This window comes from Poecilia reticulata, chromosome 2 (genome assembly GCF_904066995.2).
Source record: "Poecilia reticulata chromosome 2, P_reticulata-male-v2, whole genome shotgun sequence".
In the NCBI taxonomy this organism is placed as follows: Eukaryota; Metazoa; Chordata; class Actinopteri; order Cyprinodontiformes; family Poeciliidae; genus Poecilia; species Poecilia reticulata.
This window is the reverse complement of record NC_088831.1, coordinates 20,146,458-20,152,457: the sequence shown is the minus strand read 5'-3', so window position 1 is coordinate 20,152,457 and position 6,000 is coordinate 20,146,458.

The following is a 6,000-nucleotide window of genomic DNA, read 5'->3' as shown; positions in this document are numbered from 1 at the left end:
AGTCCGGTGTTGATTCCTAGTTCATGGGATGCATATTGATGGTTGATGGGAAAATACTAATATTAACATTATTCAGCTTACGTTTGCTTATTAAACGGTTACCTGGTATCTGAAACTTTGCAGTAAACTAATTCGTCTGAAGGTACACACTCATTAATCATTTTATCCTCACCATGTATGAAAATCAGGGAAATAAAATAAATTGAACAAACGTGTGTGGAACAGTGTGTATAAAAATAAATCCATCTTCTGCTGCTGCTTTTGGCTGCAGTAACTCCGGTTGTCTTTCCGATGTCTTCAGTAACTCTGAGGAATCTTAGCTCACCAGAAACGGGAAATAATTCAATGATTTTAATGTTTCTGGTTCCATTTCTGCAAAACAGGCTGAAATCACCATCAATCATGTCACCATATTCGGTTTATGCCAAACGTGTCTTTTGTTTTTGGTGCTCAAATAATGCAGTTTTGGACGCATCTTTTCGAGAAGACGGCTTTGGGTTTGTCTCTGGTTGCTCTGACATGTTTTTTTGGTTTTCTCGGAAAAATCAAAAGGTTTCCCATGATTTTTGTTTCAAAATGTAGGTTCTGGGAGAATATTTTAGGGCCTTTTCTTTTGTTTTCACTTCTTTTACAGCATATTTCTCATTGCTTTCAACTAGGATGCACTGATGGCAGCTTTCTGGCTTTGAAAATCCTGACCTGCCAATTCTGATTTTGGTCTATTTTTTTTTTGTCTGAAATGTTGCTAAATGAGCTGGAAATACTGGAGACATGAGCTGGTGGGTCGATCTGTCAGTCAAACCTCTCTAACAACAGAGCAAAGGAGGTCAGCGGTTGACCTCTAGACCTCTGCTGAGGTAGATCAGCTTCATATGTGAGTATTGGCTGATCACCGATCTCTCAAAATTAAGGAAATCTGCCGATTTATCGGTGCTCATATACATATACATGATTAATTTTTTTAAATTTACTTTTATATCATTTAAAGTATATCTATTAAAATGTTTCACACATTTTCATCTGACACCTTTCGAACACGTCGTACAGGTTTATTCTTAGAAACACCTCCATAACATCCATTTTCTTGCACCCTTGTCCCTCAGTGGGGTCAGGAGGGTTGCTGGTTCCTCTCCAGCTAATGTTCTGGGCGAGAGGCGGGGTCACACTGGACAGGTTGCCAGTCTGTCGCAGGGCAACACAGAGACACACAGGACAAACAACCATCCACACCTAAGGAGAATTTAGACAGACCAATTAACCTGACAGTCATGTTTTTGGACTGTGGGAGGAAACTGGAGTGCCTGGAGAAAACCACTGCATGCACAGGGAGAACATGCAGAAAGACCGGGGCTGGGAATCGAACCCAGAACCTTCTTGCTGCAAGGCAACAGCTCTACCAACTGCGCCTCAGTGCAGCCCCTCCGTAACATTTAAATGTTATTTAAATAAAAAAATGTTTTCAACATACCAATTATAACCCTTTCCAGATTGATGGACAGCAACATTTTAAAGCTCTAAAGTGGTTCAAAAGGCCGTTTTATCTTTTTGTCTTTAAATTTCACATTCTAACAGAAGAAGATCGTCCTCAGAAGCAGGAAGTGTGGACTTGACTGCATGAGAAGTGCTACGTTTTCTAAAAAGTTGCGGCTCATTAGCAGGGATAAAGTGTTTGCATGTCTCTGTCGGTATCAGCACACACCAGACATTGTGAGTTTCTTATCACGGCAGCAGCTTATCTGCTCCGTTCATGCTGCTGCTGCTGCTGCTGCATGTGTGCAGATGCAGCAAAGCCTCAGCATCCTGACACATCACACTTCATCATTTCACAGCATAGCATATGATGGTTAGCAAAAAAAAGAATAATATAACTCTGTATGGTATTATTAAGGTTAACATAGGAAGCCATGTTAAATATTCATTCATTATTTTTCATTTTATTTGTTTACAGTTTAAAATGAACATGTCAAATGTTGACATGAAGAAAAGTTTTGAATGAAAAGGAAGAGAAAAAAAATCTCACATCGCCTCGATAAGCTTCACTGGGTGATAAATTGTTCCAGTAATTATCGCGATAAACGATGATATTGTTGTTTTGAGACCACTTTCAGTTAATATATGGAGAATGATATGATAATGCAAGTTTGCCTTCTGAAAGAGTAATAACATTTTATTTTGTGATATTAAATATCCAAAATAAAACACAACAAAAAACTCACACAACCAAAACCATAGATAAAATGGATCATGATGTCTCTGCAAACTAAATTCACCTTCAAAAACTATCAACCATCAGGTTTGAAAACATTAAGCTCATTTGAATCGATTGTGTGATTTATTGATTGATTGCTCCTTTCGACAGTGATGCTTAATTTAACAGAAGGACATTATGGTGAAGTGTCTGAATTCATCCGTATTTTTCATTCATGCAGAGGGAAAAATCAAACGTGCGCGACCATGTTTACATATATTCGCATGTTTTAATGGAGGTTTGCTGCTTGGATCTGGTGCGTTCAGCTCCACGTCCATCGAGATGCATGAAGGAAACGCGGCTGGATCCTTCCCGTTTCCTAACATCTGGATCTGTTTCCGTCTACATTGTTTTCCTGAATCCATCTCACAACACGCGTCTGCAGGAAATTCATTAGCGCATGCTTCTTTTTTTTATCTGACGCAGCACAGACAACCTCGGCCGACCAGCACACGTTCAGCTGCGCTTGTTATCCCTGGAAAAATGCTTTCTGATTCTCAGACGGCATGTAGCTCTCTGTAGTTTAGAAGCAGAGATGGACAGACGCCTTTCAGCACTGCGGTTAATTGGAAAAGGTCTTAAAAACATGTGTGCAGCATTTGTGCTGCAGGAGAAAAATATTATGATTATAATTGTTTAAACTAGCATGACAACTTCATCAGATAATTTGGGTCTTTTATGTATTAAATATAATCCCCGATTGGCCGGAAGACATCTGTGGTTCCCAGATCCCAGAATCATTTTGCAAATCAAGCACTGCCAGCCTGCAGACGCTTATTATTAGAGGTGGAACCCAGTGACCTCTGGTGCTGTCTTGACTTTGAGTTGATTTATCGTTAGCTGCCATCATCCTGCATCACGTCTGTGGAAACAAACGAACAGGCAGAAAAATTTACTTTTTTGTTGCCATTTCTGCTTAAAGTTGGTATGTTGGTAGTCGCCCTTAGTAACAGCTGTTGTTGCAGGTTGTAATCAGAGATGGATGATAATGTAAACACGCAGAATATGACTATTTCTTTTTCACTCCTCTTAGCCACATGACCAAAACTTACTGCTGCGGGTTTTCTCAAAATAAAAACTTGTTTCTTGTACCTGAAAATGACTAGAATCTTTTGAGTCAATCCATTTAGTCTCTAAATGTTTTTTGAGGATTGTGCCTAATTAGCATAAAGATTCAAATCTCATAGAAAATTGAAAAAAAAAGTAACTACATCTTGATTTCGAGATTTAACTGTTTCATTTGAAAAGACGGTGCTAGCTGAATGTCTGTTTAACGGTTTTCACATTAAAATATTCACTGCGGCCTCATCAGCCTTTCCTGCGACAGACTTGGAAACCTTTGAGACTAACACTGCTAGCTGTAGCAATGTTATGTGAAAACAGTTTAAAAAAACGCAGCTAAAAACAAATCTCCACATCCTGTGGTGTTTACATGCTAGCTAGCATTAGCGCTGAAGAAAAGCTAGCTGCTAAATGAAGTTTGAAAATAATCTACTAAAATAAGAGCACAAGGCTTTTTGTAATAGACATAGAACAACAGTTAGTAACAATAACAATTTTATCCTAATTACTGCAAAACCACTCATACAGATATAAAAAATAAATATAATCTGTTGAAGAAAACAGAAGATAAGACGCTCCTGCTAATTCTGCTAACACCCACAATGTACCTGGAATTTATCTGTTGAACAAATCAAAACCACGTTCCTCCACTCTGTCAACTTTGACCGACCTTGAGATTTATGAATGCTCAGAAACACAGAGGTTGGTATTATGATGAAAATGTTTTGTGGAAGAAGGTATCCAGGTTGTCGTTTTGCATATTTGTCATTAACTTGTCCTACAGTCTCACCAGGCTAATGAAGGCCTCCATTACTGGATCATGGTTCCCATAAAACGGTTTGTTAAAGACATACTGTACTGCATTTACTATAATGAGTTGTTTTACTTCCAAAACCCAACAATGATGAAATACATAAATGTAATAAAATACGCAATAACCATCAAAGTCAGATCTGCTCATTCGCCGACAGTGTGACGGGGGTTTGGCTGCAGAGCTGCAGTCCAGATTTTTTACTTCCATATGTTTCTCATGCAATCCAAAAGCACAACATATGCTTTTTGGGGGGAATATGTTTTTTCTTACAGATTGAATTTGTCCTCCTCCTGTTTATTTAAGCTGACTTGCACTCATTAATGGGCGGAAGATTAAAAGGTTCCACTCTGGCCAAGGTTTCTGAAGAAATGCAGAACTACAGCGTGATTCGCAACATCAGCGTTCAAATCTTGATGCGGGACAGGAAAGGTGGATGTTGGAAGCCGCACAGCATTCCAGCCGCGGCCTCATCAGAGTGCCCAGCTCTGGGTTTGACCCTCAGGATGAGCGAACACACACACACACACACAGCGGAGGAGACACGTCATCACACCGCTTTCCAGACCCGCATTCTGACACACTTATTTGCACCGTGTCCTGTTATTAATTACTAATTTGGCCATTTTTTAACATTTTCTTGTTGTGTCATCTGGAGATCAGACCTGCTTCTATTGATCCAGGGTTCATACGAAACTGTAAGTTTGGGCTTCAAAGGAAGAGCTGAACCCGAACGTCCCTGACGATCTGTCGGCCGTTGTGCGTCCACACATGGCCGTAGAATGAGCTCTTCAAAGACGTTTCTTTTTTCAAACTCAGCAGCAGCCCCATGTGCTCGGCGTGATGTTTCTCAGCCACTTTTGTGCTCCAAAGGTTTCACGAACACCATTACTGTCAATCAGAGTAAAATAGGCTGAACACCAGTGAATGTCACAGATTTTAGATTAAAAAAAACAAACATGTTACAAGCCATGTTTCTTAGACATACCAACCACTTTTCCTCACTTTTGTCTTCTACTAATCCGCCATTTTGCATTTTTTGATGCATTTAGTTTCCTTTCAGTTCTCCATCCCATCAGAGTTCATCGTCTGTGATGGTGCTGCCAACGATTAAACGTCGTCTTCATGTTTCTTCCTGTTTTTTTTTCTATCTACATTCATTTTTGGTATGAGGAAATTCTGTTAATGACATCACAAGAAACGATAAGCTGCGTTTCCATTACGAATGTCAGCTAGGCTTTCTCAATATTCCGCTAATGTTGAAAAACTATTTAGCAACTGCGATATTTAAATTGGACAAGAACCGCAACTAAAGTCACAAGTGAATCTTTTTGTTCACGCCATTATTCATGGAGAAAAAAATAAACATTCTGCCATCATCCTCCTACCACTTCCTGTCGTCTTCTTCGTGGTTTCTGCCAGTAGTTGATCACGTGACTCGTGCAATCTGCTGCGTTTCCTTGGATAGAAAACCTCTTTAATAATAATGTTTGATACGTTATTAGAATGTATGTGTGACTGAATTAACATTTTTATAAAATGCTTTGAGGTGACAGAAGTGACGCTACATAAATAAACTGAATCATTTTTATAGGGCGCAACATTTCAATGCATCCAGTAAACTGGATTCCAGTTAAAAATAAAAAATTTTCTCACTCCTCAGTGTGAATGAAACCGGCTGAAGACATTTTTGCCTCTGTGTTGGGATCGGGTAGTCCCGGCCCGTCACCCGGGGAGCTCCATTAAAGATGGACTCGCTCGTCCTTCCTCCCTCTCCTCCCTCACTCCGAGTTAATCCGAGTTTAGATTAAAAATGGCTGAAAAGGAGACGCCGAGGAGGGTCAGAGTGGTCAGCAGGGGGAGGAGGGAGCGGCTTTAA